Consider the following 23,939-nt stretch of genomic DNA (forward strand, 5'->3'; position numbering starts at 1 on the left):
CCTGTTTTCCTACAGGGCTAGAGGGGCAATAGGTGGACAAACAGGAATCCCAGAGGCAGCTGCCACCCCAGCCTCTTAGGCGCAGGATTCTTACTGTTCTGACAAAATGCCTAACTGCTCTCAGTGTATGTGCTTTAAGAGAGGAGAGAATCCAGTATTTGCACTTAGCAAAATATTTCAAAGTTAAAAGAGCATGAACCCATTTTGTACAAAAGAAAAAATGGAAAAAGATGAAGTAGATTGTTAAGGGATTATTTAACTTTTAGTAGTAGAAATATAGACAACAAATCTGTTTTAAACTCCTGTGTACAGAGATTGTATCACATGGAACTTGAATTGCGTGTGAATGTCAGTGCATGCTAAATAAAAGAATGTTCAGTCTAACATTTCAGAAGATTTCTGGTCATGTTTACCTCAAAGTCACTCTGTCAACAGACTGTCCTTGATTTTAAAATTTTCTTAGTATACATTTCTAAGTAGCTGGGGTTACAATTCACGTTCCTGGTCTGGCTCTTATGTGCCCTCTGATAATAAGATGTGACTATTCTCTTTTAACACCTAGGAATTCAGGAGAAATTTTGTGGGTTGTTGCTGTCTGGTTCTTTTCTGTTTTAACACAGGGTCTCCTGCAGCCCCGGGAGGATTTGGAGCCACTATGTAGTTAGTGTAGGCTGACTTTCCCCTTCTGATCCTTCTTTTTTTGTTTTCTGATCCTTCTTTCTCCACCAAAAAGAGCAAACAGGCCTGATGACCCAACTTGGAATGTAGAAGCAATAAATGGTCCCAACTTCTACAACCCTTTATTGAATTGGCATTAATTGTAAGACGACAAAATTAGACAACATATCAGGCTCAACATTCATCTACAGTGAGAACTAAGTAGGCCAGGCCAATATTCTCAGTTTCCATTTCATACATAATCCTGTCACTCCATATTGATTTGCACACAGTGATTAAACATTGTGGGGTCCAGATTACACACATCTTTAATCCTAAGAGAGACATACATGGTCCCCTGGAGAAGGGGATAGGGTCAAGATCTGCTGAGCAAAGTGGGAGCATGGGAAGAGCGGGGAGGGAGCTAGGAGAATGAGAAGGGGAGAAGATAAGGGAGCAGAAAGGTTGAGTCCGGGGATGAATAGATGATGACAAGAATGGAGATATCATAATAGAGGGAGACATTTTTGGTTTACAGAGTCATGCTAGCACTCAGGAGGCTAAGGAATGTCTTTGAGATCAAGGACTACCTGGGAGGAGGCAAAAATAGGTGGAAATTTGGGTTCAAGAAGATATTTAAGCTCCCTCTGCCTTCTGCCCTCTGCTTGAGGTGACTCTGTTCTTTCCTGTGTCCCCAACTCTCCCTATCACCCCCTCCTCACTTCTTCCTGTGCGTGCTCCTCCAATAGAGTGGACCCACCCAGACAGTCAGGCCCACCCTGGCTGTGGTCACATCTCTCCCTTGGCCCCCCTCCTCCTTCCACCAACTACTTAAGGAGAGTCTGGCCATTGCATTGGACCAAACTCCCCCATCACGCAATCCTGGGAACTTCTTGGGCCTGCTCCTCAAGTAGACTGTAGCTGTCCAGACAGGAAGGCCCACCCGGACTCTGGCAGCACCTCATGCTTGGCCCCCCTCTGCCCTCCGCCCACTGCTTGAAGGGAGTCTGGGCATCGCCCCGGACCCAACTTCCCACATCACCTATTCCTGGGATCTTCCTGGGCCTGCCCCTCAAGTAGAGTGGATGCACCCAGGTAGGGAGGACCACCGTGACTCCTGACACAACTCACTCCTGGTTCCCTCTCTGACATTCGCTCTTTGCTTGAGGGAATAGAGGAGAGAGAGCAACCCCACCTGCACCCAATGGAAGAAGGGACAGGAAGGTGAAAGTATGAGAACACACTCAACAAAAGAGAGACAAATATGACAGGACCAAAATTGAGGGATTCCACACCAGCAAGACCTGAGAAGCCCAACTCAGAATAAGAAGAAGAGATGGACCTTAAAACCTATTTCAAGAAAATGATAGAGACCCTTAAAGGGGAAATGAGAAAATTCCTGAAAGAAATAAAAGAAAAAACAAGCAAAAAATACATGAAATGGAGGAAAAGACAAACCAAAAAATTCAAGAAATGAACAAATCTCTTAAAGAATCTAAAGAAAGCCTAGGAAAATACAACAAAAACAAGTGAGGCAAACAATTCAAACAGTTCACAGCTTCAATGCTGAAATAGAATCTATAAAGAAAACACAGAATGAGGGGATGCTGGAAATTGAAAATCTAGGTAAATGATCAGGAACTACAGATGTAAGTATAACCAACAAAATACAAGAGATGGAAGAGAGAGTTTCAGGTGTTGAAGACTCACTAGAGCATATACAGTCATCAATCAAAGAAAAAATCTCAACTCCAACAAATCCCTAAAACAGGCTGGAGAGATGGCTCAGAGGTTAAGAGCACTGGCTGCTCTTCCAGAGGTCCTGAGTTCAATTCCCAGCAACCACAAGGTGGCTCCCAACTATCTATAATGGGATCTGATGCCCTCTTCTGGTGTACCAGGGCACATGAAGATAGAGCACTTATATAAAATAAACAAATAAATATCAGTGTACTTTATTATTAAAAGGGGGAGGGCTAGAGAGATGGCTCAGAGGTTAAGAGCACCGACTACTCTTCCAGAGATCCTGAGTTCAATTCCCAGCAACACATGGTGGCTCACAACCATCTGTTACCCTTCTGGTGTGCAGATATACATGAAAGCAGAATGCTGTATACATAATAAGTAAAATCTTTTTTAAAAAAATCCCTAAAACAAAATATCCCAGAAATATGGGACTCTATGAAAAGACCAAACCTAAAAATAATAGGTATAGAAGAAGGTAAAGAAATTCAGCTCGATGTTATAGAAAACATATTCAAGAAAATCATAGAAGAAAACTTCCCCAAGCTAAAGAAGGATATGCCTTTGAATGCACAAGAAGCTTAGAGAACATCAGTAGATGGACCACAAAAAGAAGGCCACTCACCACATAATAATCAAAACACCAAACGTACAGAATAAAGAAAAATATTAAGACCAGCAAAAGAAAAAGGCCAAGTGACATGTAAAGGCAGACGTATCTGAATCACACCCGACTTCTCAATGGAACATTGAAATCCAGAAGATCCAGGATAAATGTTCTACAAACATTAAGGGAACATGGATGCCAGCCCAGACAACAGTATCCAGAAAAGCTTACAATCGTGATAGATGCAAAAAACAAGATATTCCATGACAAAAACAGATTTAAGCAATACTTTGGGATTAACAGATATCTCTAAAATATTTCATCCAAACATAAAAGAATATCCATTCTTTTCAGCACCTCATGTAACCTCTAAAATCAACCACATACTTGGCAACATAGCAAACATCAACAAGTAAAAAAAAAAAATGGAATGACCCCTTGTATCTTATCAGACAACCATGCATTAAAGTTAGAATTCAACAACAACACAAATTGCAGAAAACCAACAAGCTCATGGAAATTGAACAATGAGCAGTTCCACCATTCTGGGGTGTTACGTTTTTATTTAAAAAAGAGGAAAAGAGAAAGCTGCAAGATGAGACATGTTGACTAGTTTATTATATGGCCCGGCAGAGTATGGAGACTAAGAGAGAAGAGGAACAGGGGTGATGGCTGACCGCCATAGCAGGTCACCATAGAGGCAGAGAGAGCGCATAGGTGAGAGAGAGCCAAGAAGAAACAGAGAAGGAGAGTAGAGAGGAAGCAGAGAGCTAGAGAAGCAGGAAAGTTGGAATTTTTAAAGGGAAGACTGGACATGCACACTGAGGTTCCACACATGCCCATGGCAGGTGACGTGGTGATGATATAGCACATTTTCCTGTGGGTGCCCTGAGTATTGCCAGGGGGCGGGGTCTGTCTCTTAAAGAGGTAGAGCCGATCAGCGTCAAAGCTTGAACCTTTCATGGGGTCAAGAAAGAAATAAAAAAAAGAAACTAAATATCTCCTAGAATTCAATTAGAATGAAGACACAACACACCAAAACTTATGGGACAATTTGAAAGCAGTGCAAAGAGGAAAATTCATAGCAATAAGTGCCCACATGAAGTTAACTGGAGAGTAGTCACATTAGAGAATTAAAAATATAACTGAAAAAATTTCTAGAACAAAAAGAAGCAACCTAATGCTGGAGGAGTAGATGCAGGGAAATAATTAAAATTGAGGGCTGAAATCCATAAAGTAGAAACTAGGAAAACATTACAAAGACTCAATGAAACAGTTGATTCTTGGAGAAAATCAATAAGGTAGACAAACCTTCATCCAAACTAATCAAAAGACAGGGCCAGAGCACACCAATTAACAACATTAGAAATGAAAAGGGGAACATAACAAAGGACTACGAGGGAATTCAGAGATTCATCAGGTCATACTTTGAAAACTTGTACTCTACAAAATTTGAAAATTGAAAGGAAATGGACAATTTCCTGGATAGATATCACTTACCAAAATCAAATCAAGAGCAGATAAATAATTTAAATAGACCTATAACCAATAATGAAATAGAAGCAGTCATCAAAGGCTCCCAACCAAGATAAGCTCAGGGCCAGTAGGTTTTAGTGCAGCATTCTAATAGAAATTCAGAGAAGAGCTAATAACAGTACTCCTCACACTGTTACACAACTTAAAAGCAAAAGAGTCATTGCCAAACTCTTTTTTCAAGGATATGATTACCTCCGTATACAAGACACACAAAGATACAACTATGAAAAAGAACTACATACCAATATCCCTCATAAGTAGAGATAAAAAATACTCAATATAATACTTGCAAATCAAATCCAAGAACATACCAGAAAATTCATCCACTATGGTCAAGTAGGCTATACAAAAATCTATCAGTGTAATCCACCAGTTAAAGACACTGCAAAAGAAAAACCACATAATCATCCCACTAGATGCCAGAAAAGCCTTTGACAAAATCCAACACCCCTCCAAGATAAAGGGCCTAGAGAGATCAGGGATAACAGGAACATCCCTGAACATAATAAAAGCAATATAGAGTAAACCAACAGAAAACAACAAACTAAATGAAGAGAAACTCAACGTGATTGTTCTAAAATCAGGGACAATTCAAGGCTGTCCACTCCCTGCATATCTCTTCAATATTTTACTCAAAATTCTAGCTAGAGCAATAAGACAACAAACGGAGATCAAGGGGATAAAATTTGGAAATGAAGAAGTCAAAATTTTACTATGTGCAGATGATATGATAGTTACATAAGTGACCCAAAGAACTGCACCAGGGATATCTACAGCTGATAACCACCTTCACCAAAGTGGCAGGATACAAGAGTATCTCAAAAAATACTAGTAGTCCTACGATATATAGATGATAAATGGGGTGAGAAAGAAATCAGAGAAACAGCACCCTTTACAATATCCACAAACAACATAAAATATCTTGGGTAACCCTAACCAAACAAATAAAAGACCTGTAGAGCAAGAACTTTGAGTCTTTAAAGAAAGAAATCAGGGATGCGTTCTTTGGCTTACTCCTTTCTGCCTGTTGATGAAGAGGAGGAAGCATCGCTGAAGGCTCTCATATCCCTGCCGTCATGTCTAAGTTGGAGTCACCCAGTGAGCTGGAAAACAGCTGGGGAAGCTCTACACTGAAGGGATGAGCTTCGAAACAACCGAGGACATTCTGAGAAGTCATTTTGAGCAACGGGAAACACTCACTGACTGTGTGGTAATGAGAGATCCAAACACCAAGCGATCCAGGGGCTTTGGATCTGTCCCATATGGCACTGTGGAAGAAATAGATGGTCCCATGAATGCAAGGCCACACAAGGTGGATGGCAGAGGTGTGGAACCTAAGAGAGATGTTTCAAGAGAAGATTCTCAAAGACCTGGGGCCCACTTAACTCTGACAAAGATCCTTGTTGTCAGTATTAAAGAGAACACTGAAGATCATCACCTTCTCGATTATTTTGAGCAGTATGGGAAAATTGAAGTGATTGAAATCATGACAGACAGAGGCTGTGGGGAAAAAAGAGGGTTTCCTTTTGTCACCTTTGATGACCATGACTCTGTGGGCAAGATTATTATTCAGAAATAGCATACTGAAAGTACAAGAAGCCTACAGAATGCCAAATAGAGGGAACCACAAAAGAAAGTTCCCTCGTGACATAATAATTAAAACACCAAACGTACAGAACAAAGAAAGAATATTAAGAGCAGCAAAGGAAAAAAGGCCAAGTAACATATAAAGGCAAACCTATCAGAATTACACCAGACTTCTCCATGGGAACTCTGAAAGCCAGAAGGACCTAGATAGGTATTCTACCAACTCTGAGAGAACACGGATGCAAGCCCAAAGTACTGTACCCAGCAAAGCTTTCAATCACCATAAATGGAGAAAACAAGATATTCCATGACAAAACCAGATTTAAACAATATGGAACCACTAATCCAGCCCTACAGAAAGGACTGGAAGGAAAATTCCAACCTAAGGAAATGAATTACACTCACAAAAACATAGGCAATAGATAATCCCACTTTACGAAAACTCAAAAGAAAAAGCAGGTTAAATCCACATACAATACCACTACCAATAACAAATCAAAAACAAACAAGAATAAACACTCAATGGACGTTAATTTCCTTCCATATTAATGGTCTTAACTTGCCTATAAAAAGACACAGGCTAGCAGATTGGATACGAAGACAGAATCCATCCTTCTGCATACAAGAAACACACCTCAAATTCAAAAACAGACATTACCTCAGAGTAAAGGGTTGGGATAAGATACTCCAATCAAATGGTCCCAAGAAACGAGCTGGGTTAGCTATCCTAGTATCCAACAAGTTACACTTCAAACTAAAATCAATCAAAAGACATGAAGAACGTCATTTCATATTCATCACAGGAAAAATCCATCAGGAGGAAGTCTCAATTCTAAACATCTATGCCCCAAATACAAAGGCACCAACATTCCTAAAAGAAATGTTACTTAAACTCAAATCACTAATGAGACCTCACACAGCTGTAGTGGGAGACTTCAACATCTCACTCTTACCACTGGATAGGACCACCAGACAGAAACTTAACAAAGACACAAAGGAACTAAAAAAAGTTATGACCCAATTGGGATTAACAGACATCTATAGAACTTTCCATCCAAACACTAAAGAGTATACCTTCTTTTCAGCATCACATGGACCCTTCTAAAATTAGACCACATACTTGGCAACATAGCAATCCTCAACAGGTACAAAAAATTGGAATAATCCCCTGTGTCTTTTTTGTTTGTTTGTTTGTTTTTTGCTTTTCTTTCTTTTTTCTTTATTTTGTTTATTTGTTTTTGCTTTTGGAGACAGGGTTTCTCTGTGTAGCCCTCTGTGTAGTCTTAGAACTGATTCCATAGAGCAGTATGGACCTTGAACTCATCAAACCACCTACCTCTGCCTTCCTAGTGCTGGGATTAAAAGCATGTGCCACCCACTCCTGAATGAGACTTTAAAAAAAATCTTAACATTAAGATAAGGAAAATGTCGCAGTTGTCTTTGACTCTTTATTGGCTTTTGGAACCCTACACATCATCATGGGTTGCCTTGCCCAGCCTTAATACAAGAGGGGATGCTTAGTCTTAGTGCAACTTGATATGCCATGTTTTGTTGATATCCATGGGAACATGCCCTTTTCTGAATAGAACAGGAGGAGTAGATTGGGGGAGGGGTGCAGAGGAGAGTGGGAGAGAGGGACTGGGAGGGGGAAAATGTGTCCTGGATGTAAAATAAATGCATTTATTTATTTATTTATTTATTACAAGGAAAGGAGAAAGGAAGGAAGGAAGGAAGGAAGGAAAGAAGGAAGGAAGGAAGGAAGGAAAGGCAAGAGAAGGCAAGGCAAGGCAAGAGAAGGCAAGGCAAGGCAAGGGAAGGCAAAGCAAGGGAAGGGAAGACAAGGGAACTCAAGGGAAGGGAAGGGAAGATGTAACCAGAAATGAGAATTTTTAAAGTTGCTAATTTTAAAATGTTCAAATGATATGGATTTTCTTTAGATTTGGTTGGCGAGATAGAATCTCATTTATCCCAAGCTAGCCTTGAACACCCCCCACACCCTGTGTAGCTGAAGATGCCCTTGAACTTTAATCTTCTTGCCTCCGTTTCCCCATTGCTGAATGCTGGGTTCCAGGGATCTCCTCCTAGACCCTCCTCCAGTTCTGCCTCTCCTCTCCTCTTCTCCTCCTCTCATTCTGGCAGCTCCCTCTCCCCTACCCTCATGCTCCCAATTAGCTCAGGAGTTCCTGCCCCTTCCCATTCCTGGGGTCCATGCATTTTTCCCTTAGAGTCCTTCTTGTTCCCTAGTTTCTTTGGTGAAGAGGATTGTAGGCTGGTAATCCATTGTTCCATGTCTAAAATCCACATATGAGTGAGTACATAGCATGTTTGTCTTTTTGTGATTGGGTTACCTCACTCAGGATGGTTTCTTCTAATTCCAACCATTTGCCTGCGAATTTCAAGATTCCATTGCTTTTTCTGCTGAGTAGCACTCCATTGTATAAATGTACCACATTTTCTCTATCCATTCTTCAGTTGAGGGGCATCTAGGTTGTTTTCAGGTTCTGGCTATGACAAACAATGCTGCTATGAACATGGTTGAACAGATGTCCTTGTTGTATGAATGTGCATTATTTGGGTACATGCCCAAGAGAGGAATTGCTGGATCTTGAGGTAGACTGATTCCCATTTTTCTGAGCAACCGCCATACTGATTTCCAGAGTGGTCTCACACGTTTGCACTCTCACCAGCAATGGAGGAGTGTTCCTTTTTCTCCACATCCTCTCCAGCATAGACTGTCATTGGTGTTTTTGATTTTAGCCATTCTGGCCAGTGTAAGATGGGGTTTCAGAGTTGTTTTGATTTGCATTTCACAGGTGGCTAGCATGTTGACCACTTCCCTAAGTGTCTTTCAGCCATTTTAGATTTTGCTATTGAGAATTCTCTATTTAGTTCTGTACCCCAATTTTTAATTGAATTCATTGGTGTTTTGGTGGATGGTTTCTTAAGTTCTTTGTATATTTTAGAGATCAGTCCTCTGTCTGATGTGGGGTTGCTGAAGATCTTTTCCCATTCTGTGGCCTGCTGTTTAGTCTTACTGTGTCCTTTGCCTTGATGCATAAGCTTCTCAGTTTCAGTGGGACCCATTTGTTACTCATTGATCTCAGAGTCTATGGTACTGGTGTTATGTTCAGGAGTAGTTCCTGTGCAAATTTTTTCAAGGGTCCTTCCAACTTTCTCTTTTAGTAGTTCAGTATGGCTGTATTTATGTTGCAGTCTTTGTTCCATTTGGACTTAAGTTTTGTGCATGGCGATAGACATGGATCTATCTGCAGTCTTCTACATGTCAGCATCCAGTTATGCCAGCACCATTTACTGAAGATGCTTTCTTTCTTCCATTGTATAGCTTTAGCTTCTTTCTGAAAGTTGAGGTGTTCATAAGTGTGTGGGTTAATATCAAGGTCTTCAATTAGATTCCATTGATCTACCAGGTTTTTTTCATTCAAATGCCACCCTGTTTTCTTTTCTTCACCTCTGTACTATAGCTTGAAGTCAGGATGATGCCTCTGGATGTTCATATATTGTACAGGGTAATTTTGGCTATCCTGGGTGTTTTGCTTTTCCATATAAAGTTGATTATTAACCTTTCAAGGTCTGTGAAACATTGTGTTGGGATTTTGTTGGGAATTGCATTGAATCTGTAGATTGCTTTTCGTAAGATTGCCATTTTTTACTGTTTGGTCCTACCTATCCAAGGGCATGGGAGATTTCTCTGTTTTCAGGTATCTTCTTTAATTCCTTTCTTTAATGACTGTAAGTTCTAGTTATACAGGTCTTTCACCTGTTTTGTTAGAGTTACCCCAAGATATTTCATTTTTTTGTGGCAATTGTAAAGGGTGATGTTTCTCTGATTTCTTTCTCAACTCCTATATTTACTATATATAGTGGAGCAACCAACTTTTGAGTTAATCTTGTATCCTGCCACTTGCTGAAGGTGTTTATCAGCTGTAGGATTTCCCTGGTAGAGTTCTATAGGTCACTTTTGTAAACTATCATATCTGCAAATAGTGACATTTTGACTTCTTCCTTTCCAATTTTTTATCCTCTTGATCGCCGTTTGTTTTCTTATTGCTCTAGCAAGACCATCCACTACAATATTGAAGAGATACGCAGAGAGTGGGCAACCTTGTGTTGTTCCTGATTTTACAGGTTTTGCATTGAGTTTCTCTCCATTTAGTTTAATGTCGGCTGTTGGTTTGCTGTCTCTTTCCTTTATTATGATTAGGTGTGGTCCTGTTATCCCTGATTTCTCCAAGACCTTTATCATGAAGAGGTTTGAATTTTGTCAAAGGATTTTTCAACATCTAATGTGATGATCGTGTGTTTTTTTTTCTTTTCTGATGGTTTATGGGATGCATTACATAGATGGATTTTCATATGTTTAACAATCCTGCATCCCTGGAATGAAGCTTACTTCATCATGTTGGATGACTTTTCTGATGTGTTCTTGGATTCAATTTGCCAATATTTTATTGAGTATTTTTGCATCAATGTTCATGAGGAAGATTGCTATGTATTTCTATATCTTATTTGTGGCTTTGTGGGTTTTTTTCACCAAGGTAATTGTAGCCTTGTAATGAGAGTTTGGCAATGATCCCTTTGCTTCTATTGTGTGTAAGAATCTGAGGTGTATTGGTATTACCTTTTCGTTGAATTTCTGGTAGAATTCTGCTCTGATACCATCTTGCCCTGAGCTTTATTTGGTTGGGAGACTTTTGGTGACTGCTTCTATTTCATTAGGGGCTATAGGTCTATTCAAATTGGTTTTCTGTACTTGATTTTGGTAACTGACAACTATCCAGTAAGCTGTCCATTTTCTTTGATTTTTCAAAATTTGTGGAGTACAGGTTTTCAATGTATGACCTGATGATTCTCTGGATTTCCCCATTATTTCTTGTTATGTACATCTTTTCATTCCTGATTTTGTTAATTTGCATGTTCTGTCTCTGCCACTAGTTTAGGTTAGATAAAAGTTTGTCTATCTTGTTGATTTTTTTCAAAAAACCAAATATTTTTGCCATTAATTGTTTGTGTTGTTTTCTTTGTTTCTTCTTTATTGATTTCAGCTCTCAGTTTGAGTATTTCTTTGCAACTATTCCTCCAGCATGAGTTGGTTTCTTTTTGTTCTAGAGCTTTCAAGTGTTCTGTTAATTCTCTAGTGTGGCTATTCTCTAGGTTCTTCATGTGGGCACTTGGTGCTATGAAATTTATACTTAGCTCTGCTTTCTAAGTGTCCCGTAGGTTTGGGTATGTTGTTCCTTCATTTTCATTGAATTCTAGGAAATCGTTGATTTCTTCCTTTACTTCTAGCTTTACCAAGGAGGGACACTTTGAAAGCAGTGCTAAGAGGAAAGTTCATAGCGCTAAGTGCCCACATGAAGAAACAGGAGAATAATCACACTAGAGAATTAATAGCACAACTGAAAGCTTTAGAAAACAAAGAAGCCAATACACCCCAGAGGAGCAGATGCCAGGAAATAATCAAATTGAGGGCTGAAATCAATAAAATGGAAACAAGAACAACACAAAGAATCAATATAACGAAGAGTTGGTTCTTCGAGAAAATCGACAAGACAGACAAACCTTTACCCAAACTTACCAAACAGCAGAGAGTGAACATACAAATTAATAAAATCAGTAATGAAAAGGGGGACATAACAGACACAGAGGAAATCCAGAGAATCATCAAGTCATACTTTGAAAACCTATATTCCTCAAAATTCAAAAATCTAAAGGAAATGGACAATTTTCTGGACAGATTTCACTTAAAATTAAATCTAGAACAAATAAGCAACTTAAAAAGACCTATAACCCCTAACGAAATTGAAGCAGTCATCAGAAGTCTCCCAAAAAAAAAAAAAAGTCCAGGGCCAGATGGCTTCAGTGCAGAATTCTACCAGAAATTCAAGGTACCGCTAATACCAATTCTTCTCAAAGTATTCCACACAATAGAAACAGAAGGGTCATTGCCATACTAATTTCTAAAGTGGATATAAATGTTTGCAATCCCACTAACAATTGAGGAGTGTTCCTCTTTCTCCACATCCTCTCCAGCATAAATTGTCTTTAGTGTTTTTGGTTTTTTGCGGTTCATTCAGGTATAAGATGGTATCTCAGAATTGTTTTGATTTTAATTTCCCTTATGGCTAAGGATCTTGAGCACTTTAAGTCCCTTCCAGCCATTTTAGATTCCCCTTTTGAGATCTTATTTAGTTCTGAACCCCACAAATTGGATTATCTGATGTTTTTGGTGATCAGTTTCTCGAGTTCTTTGTATATTTTGGCGATCAGCCCTCTGTCAGACGTGGAGTCTCAAAACAAAATTCCCATTCTGTGGGCTGCCACTTTGGTTTTTTTTTTTGCCTTGTTGTTAGTGTCCTTTGCCTTACAGAAGCTCTTCAGTTACCTCAGGTCCCATTTATTAATTGCTGATTTCAGTGCCTGTGATATTTTGTGAACCATGAGGTTTCTTTGCGTGTGTTCTTACACATAATTTTTTTGAGTTGGTGAGCCTAGCATTTAACAGCTGATCTATCCCTCTAGCCCCCTTACACATTTTAAAAAATATTTTAATGATTTCTGTTTATGATTCTTGATCTTTGCTTGTGTGTATGGCTGGGCAAGTGTGTCTGAACCAGTGGACCTAGTGTTATTGAGAGTTTGAGGTCCATTTCTGGGCCTGGGAATTGAACCTAGGTCCTCTGGTAGAAGAACAGGTGCTATGAACACACCAATAATGTTTTTCTAATCTGAGACAAAATTTCCCTGTGTGGAGTGGGGTGGGTGGGGTGGGGTGGGGTACATGGGAAGATAGGCTGATGGAATGGGGTAGATGGATATATAAATATGAGTAATTAAAAATAACCAAAAAAAGCAGGGCGTTGGTGGCACACGACTTTAATCCTAGCATTGGGGAGGCAGAGGCAGGCAGATCTGTGAGTTCAAGGCCAGCCTGGTCTCCAGAGCGAGTGCCAGGAAAGGCTCTAAAGCTACACAGAGAAACCCTGTCTTGAAAAACCAAAACCAAAAACAAAAAAAAAAAAAAAGAAAAGAAAAATAATGGGGAAGAGATAGGAAAGGGCACTACCCCCTCAAAAGACAAGAAAAAATCCACCCAGAGGACATTGCAAGTTTTTTCAAGACAGGATTTCTCTGTGTACCTTTGGAGCTTGTCCTGGAACTTGCTCTATACACCAGACTGGCCTTGAACTCAGAGATCCATCTGCCTCTGCCTCCTGAGCACTGGGATCAAAGGCATGCATCACTACCACCTGACGACATTGCAATTCTTAGCATCTATGCACCAAATACAGATTTGTAAAAGAAATGCTACTACAGCATTTAGTGAGACTTCAATGCTCCAGTGTCACCAATAGGTCATCCAGGCCAAAAAGTAAAAAAGAAAAAGAAAATGATAAAGCTAACAGATGATTTCAACTCAAAAGCCCTAACAGATATTTGTAGAACATTGCACCCAAGCAAAACAGAATACTTTTTTGCATCTCATGGAACTTTCTCCAAAACTGACCACATATGTTGGCACATCGCCAGGTCAACAGATACAAGAAAATTAAACTCCGTGCATTCTAGCAGACCAAAAAGAATAAAGACAGACATCATCAACAACAAAAAACCAGAAAGATCACCAACTCCTGGAAACTGAAGGACTCTCTACTGGATGAAAAAATAAATAAAGAAAAAATTAAAGACTTCTTGGAAAAGAATTAAAACGAACACTGAACACCCCCAACTTTTAAAAACAGATTTATTTATTATGTATAAGTGTTTTGTCTGCATGTCTGCTTTCAGGCCAGAAGAGGGCAGTGGATCTCATTACAGATGGTGTGAGGCCTCCTGTGGTTTCTGATCAAAGACAAACTTATGGGACACAGTGACAGGGATTCAAAGAGTTAAGTACATAGCACTAAGTACCTACACACACACACACACACACACACACACACACACAAATTTTTCCTGTGAAATCAACAAGAGACAAACCAACATTCCAAATTATTGAAAAGGCAGGAAGAGACCATCCAAATCAACAAAATCAGAAATGAAAAAGGGGACATAAGAGACCCTGAGGACATCTAGAGAATTGTAAGATATACATTAATAATGTACACTCTACCATATTGTAAATTCAAAAATAAATGCCTAGTTTTCTTAATAGATAATAGGTATTAAATCATAATCATATAAGCAATTTAAGCAGACCTACAATCCCTAAGGAAATAGAAACAGCCATGAAAGTCTCCAAACCAAAAGAAGGTTAGGGCCAGATGGTTTTGGCTCCAAATTCCTTTTCTTATTAATAAAATTTATTCTACGTGTTTTCACATCGTGTATCTTGATCCCATTCATTCCTTGTCCCTTCACAGCTACCCTCTGCACCTTCACTCCCCTCCCTGAATAAAACAAAATTCAAATGAAAAAATGAAGAAAATAATTTTGTTTTAATGGAAGGAATTAAAAATCTCATCATGGAGGCTTCAGCGTTACCCAACAAGTCATGCCGTATACTCCTTGGCTGGTATATGTCTACTTGCAAGTGTTCATTACAAAGGATCATTGGTCTGATTTGATGCTGGGGCCTCCACTAGGACTCTTCCGGGACACCCACTGCCACTCTGTTTGGGTCTGAGGACCAGGTCCCTTCATATGCTCCTGCAGACCACTGATGGTGTAGTTGTTGGTGCAGGCCAAGTCACAAGCCTGCTACTGGGACTGGGCAGGTGTAGGGTTGGTCCACTGGAGCTGTTCTATGCTCTCAGTTTTGGGGATGGCTCACCAATACTTCTACTAACAGAGTTGGATCTATTGTGCTGCCCTTGTGTTGTGCAGAGCCTGCTATCCCATATCTTGTGGCTGGCCCTCTCTCAAATCACTAAGAATATGCTCCTCACTTTGTGTCAACTTGATATAAAAATATCTAGCACAGGGGGTAGAAAAGGCAAGGCCAGGTGGATCTCTGTGTATTTGTGACCATCTGAGTCTATGAAGCAAATACCACGACAGCCGGAAGAATTATTATGAGAAACCCATCTTGAAAACACTCCCAAAGAAAGAGGAGCTGGACGGATTCTAGATGGAAAGACATTTGAAGCCACATCCTTGAAAAAAGGCTTCAGTCACAAGCAGTGTACTGGAAAAGTTGGGAGAGAATGCTGATATCCAGGGTGATTTGGCCACTAAAGCTCCTAGGTAGATGGTGAGGGTGAGGAGGGGTTATTTGGTCTTGCCTGACCCAGGGTGCCTTTCCTCCCTTGTTAGAGACATAGAGCACCAGGGGAAGGAGAGAGGACCTGGAACTTGTAACTTCTGAGTATGGTTCCTTCACACTGCTAGGCTCCAGGTTTTAAAATTCCTCAAGAGCCACTCAGGAACCCAGATCCCATAGTACTCCACAGGTCCCAGTGCAACCAAGCCTCCAAGTGCAACCAGGCCCTACAAGGAACCTATGTCCTCTTGCACACCCACGAAACCAGTGGAGCCAAGTCTTGGAATGCATCCAGCTCCCCCACAGTAACCGGCTCTCCAAGCACCAGGAAACAGTAAAATGGAAGCAGGTCTTCAGGTGTCCTCAGGTTCTCACGGAAGCCTTGTTGCCCATGGTTCTCCATGTGCTCTGATTCTCCCAGACTCTCCAGGGCTGCAAAGCAAAAGAGAGAATCCCTATCAATCAGCAGCTTGTGAATCATCTGCACACCCAGCTCCAGTCCAAGATAGACTCAACCCAGACTCGTACATTCAGCACAGCTTCAACACCAGCTGAGAGGCTGCCAACAAACCTATTAGAAAAGGAAAGGAGACTCAATCAGCTAACACCATTCCAGCCACAGATGATGGACAAGACTCCATTGCCATCTGAGTCCAGCTTTTTAAACTAACATAAATGTGAATTGGATACCTGTCTGAATCAAGTATCCTAACCAGAGATCTTTTTATTTTTTTCCTAAAACATTATTTTTCATTATATCTACCAACCCCAGTTCTCCCTCCTCCCCTTCTTCTGTTCCCACCCTCCCGACTTCTCAAACCCACCCACTGCTCCAAGTGGATAAGGCCTTCATTGGGGATTTGACAATGCTGGAATGCCAAGTTGAGGAAGAACCAAACCCTCCCTCTTTGTATCAAAGCTAAACAAGGTAATCCACCACCAGGTTTGGGTTTCAAAAAGCCAGTTCCTGTACCTGGGGTTGGTACTAGGGCTACTTCCAGGGCCCCACACAGCAGACCAACCCACATATCACCCACATTCTGAGGGCCGAGTTTGGTACCATGCAGCCAACCATACTAATATTTGGCACTTCTCGCTGCTAGATTTGTTCTATGAACTCTTGGTCCTGACATTCCTGCTTTCAACTAACACAGTATGAGGTTCACAGGCAGTTACCACCACACACAGTTTTGTTTTCTTTGCTGAGACAAAGTTTTACTCTATGTTACTCAGCCTGGCCTTGAATGTGCTTTCCTTCCCACAAGTCTGTTATTGCAATGTATGTCTAAGAATTTAGATATGAGAATATTAACTTTTCAGGGACTGTATTTGTTGTTTTTAATTTCTTTCAGAGGCAACTGTTTAGTATGTGTGCACAATATGTAAAGTTTTGCAGAGATTGGGAGAGAGCATTTCGTTCTGTAGTTAAAGCAGGCCTATACATTCTACCTAGCTTCCATCTGTGCAGAGTCATGAGATTCTCAGTGTGAACAAACACACTTCCCCTATGAGCTTCTCTCCATGGATTACTGAATTGTATCATTCATACCTTATCTTATTTTCATCATTTTGTTATTTTATAGGCACTCTTATTTGCCTATCAATTCTCCCATTCAATTACCCTCCCATACTCCCCTGTTCCCTCCCAAAAGCCCAACCCAACCCCCACCCCCTCTTCAGGGACACTGAGGACCTCCAAGGGAGACTGTCAAAGTCTGTCATACCATTTTCATACCTTATCTTTAAAATCAATAAATTGATTTTAATCAAATTCCACATCTCTCTCCTACTATTTAAGAATGTGCCAACTCTTTGAGAAAATTAAAATCATGGTCACTTGAGATTACCCAGAATCAACCTTTACACTACACACAAATATAAAAAAACTTGGGATAACTCAAACAAGTAAAGACCTGTATGGCAAGAAGTTAAAGGCACTAAAGAGAGAAATTGAAGAGGATATTAAAATGGAAATGTTCCCCTTGCCTTTTGATAGGTGGGATCAACACAATACAAATAGCAATCTTGCCAAAAGCAATCTACAGATTCAATGCAATCTCCATCAAAATCACAACACAATTCTTCACAGGCCTTGAAAGAACAACAATAATCAACTTGATAGGCAAAATGAAAAAACCCAGAATTTGCTCAAACAATCCTGTACAATAAAGGAACTTCTGGAGGAAACACCACCCCTGACTTCATATTCCACGATAGACCTATAATAATAAAAACAGCTTGCTATTGACCCAAAAACAGATAGTAAGATCAAGGGAATGGTATCACATACCCTGAGAATAAGCTACACACCTAAAATACATGAATTTTAACAAGGAATCCAAAATAGTAGAATGGAAAAAGAAAAGCATTTTTAACAAACGGTGCTGGCATAAGTGGATGTCAATATGTAGAAGACTGCAAATAGACCCATGCTTATCACCATGCACAAAGCTCAAGTCCAAGTGGAACAAGGACCTCAACATTAATCCAGGTGCTTTCAACCTGATAGAAAGCTGGGTGGTGATAGCACGAGCCCTTGATCCCAGCCAGATCTTAGATCCAGGCCAGCCTGGTCTACAGAACAACTTCCAGGACAGGCTCCATAGTCATACAGAGATACCCAGTCTTGAAACTCTGAAACAAAAACTGAAAAAGAAATAGTGGGAAGTAGCCAGCAATGCATTGACACAGGAGACCACTTGCAAAATATAACATGGGTAAGATCTCTTAGCACAGAGACTAAGAGCAACAACAAATAGGACATCCTGAAAACTAAAAGGCTTCTGTAAGGCCAAGGACACGGTCAATAAGACAAAAACCAGTCTACAAAACCCGGATAAGAGCCGGGCATTGGTGGCGCATTCCTTTAATCCCAGCACTTGCAAGGCAGAGGCAGGAGGATCCCCGAGTTCAAGGACAGCCTGGTCTCCAGAGCCAGTGCCAAGATAGGCTCCAAAGCTACACAGAGAAACCCTATCTCAATAAACAAACAAACAAAAAAAAAAAACAGAAAAGCTGTTCACTAACCCCACATCTGACAGATTGATCTCCAAAATATATAAAAAACTGAAGAATCGAGACACTAAAATACAAAAAAATTACAAGTGAAAAATGGGTACAGAGCTAAAGAGACAATTCTCACAGGAAGAATCCCAAATGGCTGAAAGACATTTGAGGAATTTCTCAACATCTTTGTCATCACTGAAATGCAAAACAAAATAACTCAAAAGTACCATCCTGCAACTTCCAGAATTGCTAAGATCCAAAATACCCAGGACAGCTTATCTTTGAAAGGATGTGAGGTCAAAGGAACACTCCTCCACTGCTGGTTGGAGTGCAAACTTGAACAACTACTTTGGAAGTCAGGATTGTATTTTCTCAGAAAATAGGGAATCTAACTCAGTAACCAGCAGTATCCAAAGGATTCTTAATCATACTACAAGGACAGTTGCTCAACAATGATCATAGCAGCATCATTCATAAAAGGCAAACATAGAAACAACCTAGATGTCCCTCACAACTGAAGAGTGGATGAAGAAAATGTTTACATTTACTTAAGGGAGTATTATGTATCAGGACAATCAGTATTATGTTATCAGGACAATTACAGCCAGGTGGTATGAACTAGAAAAAAAAAAAGAAACATCCTGAGTGAGGTAACTCAAACTCAGAATGGTAAACATTATTAGTATGTTTACACTAATAAGTGAAAATTAGATATAAAGCAAAGAATAACTGGACTATAGTCCATAGCTCCAGAGAAGACAGGTAACAAAGGACCATAAGAGGGACACCTGGACTACCATGGGGTTGGAAATTAGATGAGATCTTCTGGGCAAATTGAGGTGGAGGGGGCAGAAAAAGGGTGGGAGGGGAAATGAAAACATGAAGGAATGGGGGGAAGGGTGGAGTAGAAGAGCAATGAAAAATCTATCTTAATAGAAAGAGCCACTACGGGGTTAGGGAGAAACCTGGTGTTAGAGTAATTCCCAATCATCCGCAAGGATGATCCTAGATAAGAAACATAGCAGTATTTGGAGGATGCCCCAAATGACCTGCCCCTGTTATTCAGATTGATGAATATGCCAACTGTCAACATAGATCTTTCATGGAGTAATTGGCTGAACCAGATGCAGAGATCCACAACCAAATGTCAGGCCCAGCTCCAGTATTCCAGCTGGAGGGAGAACAGGAAATATATGAACAAGGGAGGTCAAGATCAAGATGGAAAAATCTACAGACAGCTGAACCAAGCTTGTGGAAATTCATTAACTCTCGACCCACAGCTGAGGAGCCTCCATGGGACCAAACTAGGCCCCTCCATATGTGTGAAACAGTTGTGAAGCTTGGGCTATCTAAGAGGCTCCTGGCAGTAGGACCAGGATCTAAACCTAGTACATGAGCTAGTTGGTTGGAGTCTGTTCCCTGTGGTGGAATGACACGCTCAGCCTTAATTCATGAGACAGGGGCTGAGTCCTGCAACATCTTAATGTTCCAGATTTTATTGATGCCTCATGGGAGCTCTTAGCTGTTAGTGGGTGTAGACTGGGAGGCTGGTGAGCCTGGAGGGAATTGAGGAGTCTGTGGAGGAGGGGTTGGATATAGAACTATGGTTTGATTGTAAAATGAATTTTTGTTTAGTTTTCTTTTGAGACATGGTTCTTCTGTATTGCTTTGGAAGTTGTCCTGGAATTAACTTTGTAGACCAGGCTGGCTTCATACTCAGAGATCCACCTGCCTGTGCCTCCCCAGGGATGGGAGTAAAACAATGTTATAAAAGAAACCAAAAAGAAAACCAAACAAACACTGTCTTTAAGAACAAAAGAAAAAAAGAAATCAAGGAAAAGATAAACCAAAATTGAGAAGAACTAAATAAACCCCTAAAGAAAGCCAAAACCAATTACAAAATACAGTCAATTAGGTGAAGGAAACAAGTCCAACTTTAAAATTGAAATAAAGAAAACACAAACTGAGGGAATCTGGAAGTGAAAAATCCAGGTAAATGAACAAGAACGATATATGCAAGAATAACCAACAAAGAGAATGCAAGAGAAGGAAGAGAAAGTCTCAGGTGTTGAAGATAGATTTCTCTGTCAAAGAAAACATTAAAATGACCAAAGTGTTAACACAAAACATCCAGGAAATCTGGGATACCATGGAAAGTCCAAACCTGAAAAGAGTAGGGATAGAAGAAAGAGTGTTATCTCAAAGGCACAGAAAACATTAAAAATTCATAAAAGAAAAATTCCGAATTTAAAGAAGGACACACTTATAAAGGTACAAGAAACTTACAGAACACCTTATAGACTCGACATCAAAAAGTCACCTCACCACATATCAAAACACTAAACACATAGAAGAATATTTTTTAACTTTTTTCTTTGAATTACAAACAAGATTGAATTACATGACAATCCTAGTTCCCTTCTCCCTCCCTTCCTCCCCTACCACCCCCCAACTAAAACCCTACCTATCACATACCCTTTCTTCTAATGTACACCTGACTCAACCTTATGCTCCCTCATGACCTCTGCATTTCTCAAAAGAAAGAATATTGAGGGCTGCACTGCAGCCATGCTGTGGAGGCACACGCCTTTAAACCCGGCACTCAGGAGGCAGAGGCTTGTGGATCTCAGAGTTCAAGGCCAACCTGGTTTACAGAGGGATTTCCAGGACAGCAAGGACTGTTAGACAGAGAGATCATCTCTCGAAAAGTGAAAACAAAAGAGCTGCACTGCAGAGGAAAAGGCCAAATAACATACAAAGGCAGACATATCAGAGGACACCTGCCTTCTAATGGAGCCTAAGAGCCAAAAGGTCCTGGACAGACAATTTGTAGACAATAAGACAATGGATGCCAATCTAGACTGTATAAACACCAAATCTTTCAATCAACATAGACGGAGAAAACAAGGCATTCCAGCAAAACCAGGTTTAAACCAATACCTATCCACAAACCCAGGACTACAGAAAGTATTAGAAGGAAAACGCCAAACCAAGGAATTAGTAGCCCCCATGAAACCTAGGAAATATATAATCTCAATAGAAGGTCACACACACACACACACACACACACACACACACACACATACGTCGCGTCTATCTCGACCAGCAAGAAGGACACGACCACAACTCTTCTTCAAGCACTTTATTCAGGAACCTTGTACATCAGCCTTCACTCAGCTTCTGCCTTAGCTTCTCCATCTGCTTCTTCTCTCCCTACTAGTGCCCCCCCACCCCCCGCAAGCCCTTAAAAGCAAGCTCATTACCCAATTAACTCACGCCACCTGGCAATCCGGGATAGGTCACAGCTGGTGGTGGCACACAAGAGCCACTAAGCGCTTCCAAATAAGGCTTGTTTACAGCTAAGTTCGGTCTCCCTGGCATCCAGCCAGGCAAAATCTTGGGGCTGTGGCTCCCCCCCACACACACACACAACCACCTCCAAAAGAACCCATTAAAACAGAAAAAATAACAAAAACAGGAATTAACCATCACTGGTCAATAATATCATTTAATATCAGTGGATTCAACTCACCTATAAAAAGACACAGACTAACAGAATGGATACAAACACACATCCACCCTTCTGCTGCTGCATACATGACACATTAAAGACAGATATTGCCTCAGAATTGGGAAAAGATTTTCCAAAACGTAGGCTTAAAAGACATCTATGGCACGTTTCACCCAAACACAAGAGGATGTACCTTCAGCAGAGGCAGTGATAGATAAGTAGCCTCAGGTTGTGTCATACCCAACGCCAGCTGCAGGATGTATGTGTATTTCAGGCTGCTCCTTTTTGGACTTTCAGAGTGTGCTTTGCACATTTGTTCCTGAACCAGATCTGCATGGATAATGAGAAAAAGAGGTCAGATGAAAACCCTTATGCCCAGCCTAGGCTACAAGGTCTCGATGATGAATAGAAGGGCTGCTACTACCTGACACCTGCTTTCCCCCACCACACACACAGATAGTTCTAGGAATCCTGATGCCAAGGAGGAGAGATGAGGAGATGGTGAGTGTGTACTGACATACCTGGGTCAGTAGAAATTCAGTAAGATTCACTGGGAGAACTGTTAGCTTTGCCCACGAGATGCTATGGAGCTGTTGCCTAGACCCAGGGTGTCCCTGAACTGATTAGAATGTGCCCTCCAGCCCTGGGTGCAAATATGTCACTACTGCAAAACTGTCCTTAGCTGCCCAAAGCAGCATAGCAGCACTGGGTGTGCGGATTATGGTTAACTCTGCAGGGTTTAGAGAAGGGGAGCTGATGGAATAGTGGCTATTCCCGCTTAGGGAGAGAGGGACAAGAGAAAGACCTACATGATCTGCTACCCAGGCTCCCAAATCCTTTGTGCATACATGGAGCATTCCCTGCAGTGGCTTTCAGACCAATTGGGAAAACTTGCAGCCCCTGAGAGTCTGAGGGAACTTGAGAACCTGTGAAACCATGGCTCCCTTGAGGACCTGAGGACTGCAGAAGACCTGCTTCCATTTTACTGGTTCCCAGTGATTGGAGATCTGGCCACTGTGGGGACCTGGATGCATTCCAAGATTTGACTGCACTGGTGCTGCTGAGTGCACTAGAGGACATAGGTTCATTGTAGGTCCTGGATGCACCTAGATGCTTGATTGCACTGGAGCCTTTGGGAGGACAATATGGTCTGGGTTACTTGTAGGCTCTTGAGGCCTTTGAAAACATGAACGCTAGCTGAGGGAAGGAACCATACTCAGAATTTACAAGTCCCCGGTCCTCTCTCCTTCCCCTGGTTCCCTCTATATCTTACCAGGGGGAAAATCCCACTGGGGAACTAAAGACCATGTTATACCACCTCATCCTCACCATCTACATAGGAGATTTAGTGACCAAATCACTCTGGATATCAGCAGGCTCTCCCAACTTTTCCAGTACACTGCATGTAACTGAAGCTTTTTTTCAAGGACGTGACTTCAAATGTCTTCTCCATCAGGATCCTTGCAACTCCTCTTTCTTTGGGAGGGTGTTCAAAATGGGTTCTCATTATAATGCTTCCGGCTGTCTTGGAACTTGCTTCATAGAATCAGATGGTCACAAATACACAGAGATCCAACTGGCCCTGCCTTTGCTCCTCTACCTTATATACTGTCTGTGCTAGATAGTTTCGTATCAAGTTCAACAAGGTGAGGGGCATTTTCTTAATTAGTGATTGATGAGAGAGGGCTGAGCCCATTCTGTTATAGCACACCTGGGCTGGTGGGCCTATGTTTTGTAAGAAAGCAAGATGAGCCAGGTAGTGTTGGTCCATGTTTTAAATCTTAGCATTGAGTAGGTACAATATCTGAGGCATTAGGATCTCTGTGAGTTTTAGGATTGCATGGTCTACAGACAAAGTTCTAGGATAGCCAGGGCCACACAGGCAAACACTATCTTGACAAACAAACAAAAAAAGGAAATAAAGAAAGAAAACAAAGCAGGCTGAGCAAGTCTTGGAGAACCTCCATAAGCAGCATTCACTAGTGGTCTCTATATCAGCTCCTGCCTCCTTGTTCCTGCCCTGCTTGAATTCCTACCCTGACTTCCTTTGAGGGTGAACAGTGATATGGAAA

At 41.0% G+C, this 23,939-nt stretch overlaps 1 pseudogene; it reads left to right on the forward strand.

The window, feature by feature from the left end:
• The first annotated feature begins 5,619 nt into the window (after window positions 1-5,619).
• Window positions 5,620-6,132, forward strand: LOC113838846 (annotated as a pseudogene).
• The last annotated feature ends 17,807 nt before the right edge of the window (window positions 6,133-23,939 follow it).

This window comes from Cricetulus griseus, unplaced genomic scaffold (assembly GCF_003668045.3).
Source record: "Cricetulus griseus strain 17A/GY unplaced genomic scaffold, alternate assembly CriGri-PICRH-1.0 unplaced_scaffold_205, whole genome shotgun sequence".
NCBI classification, from domain to species: Eukaryota; Metazoa; Chordata; class Mammalia; order Rodentia; family Cricetidae; genus Cricetulus; species Cricetulus griseus.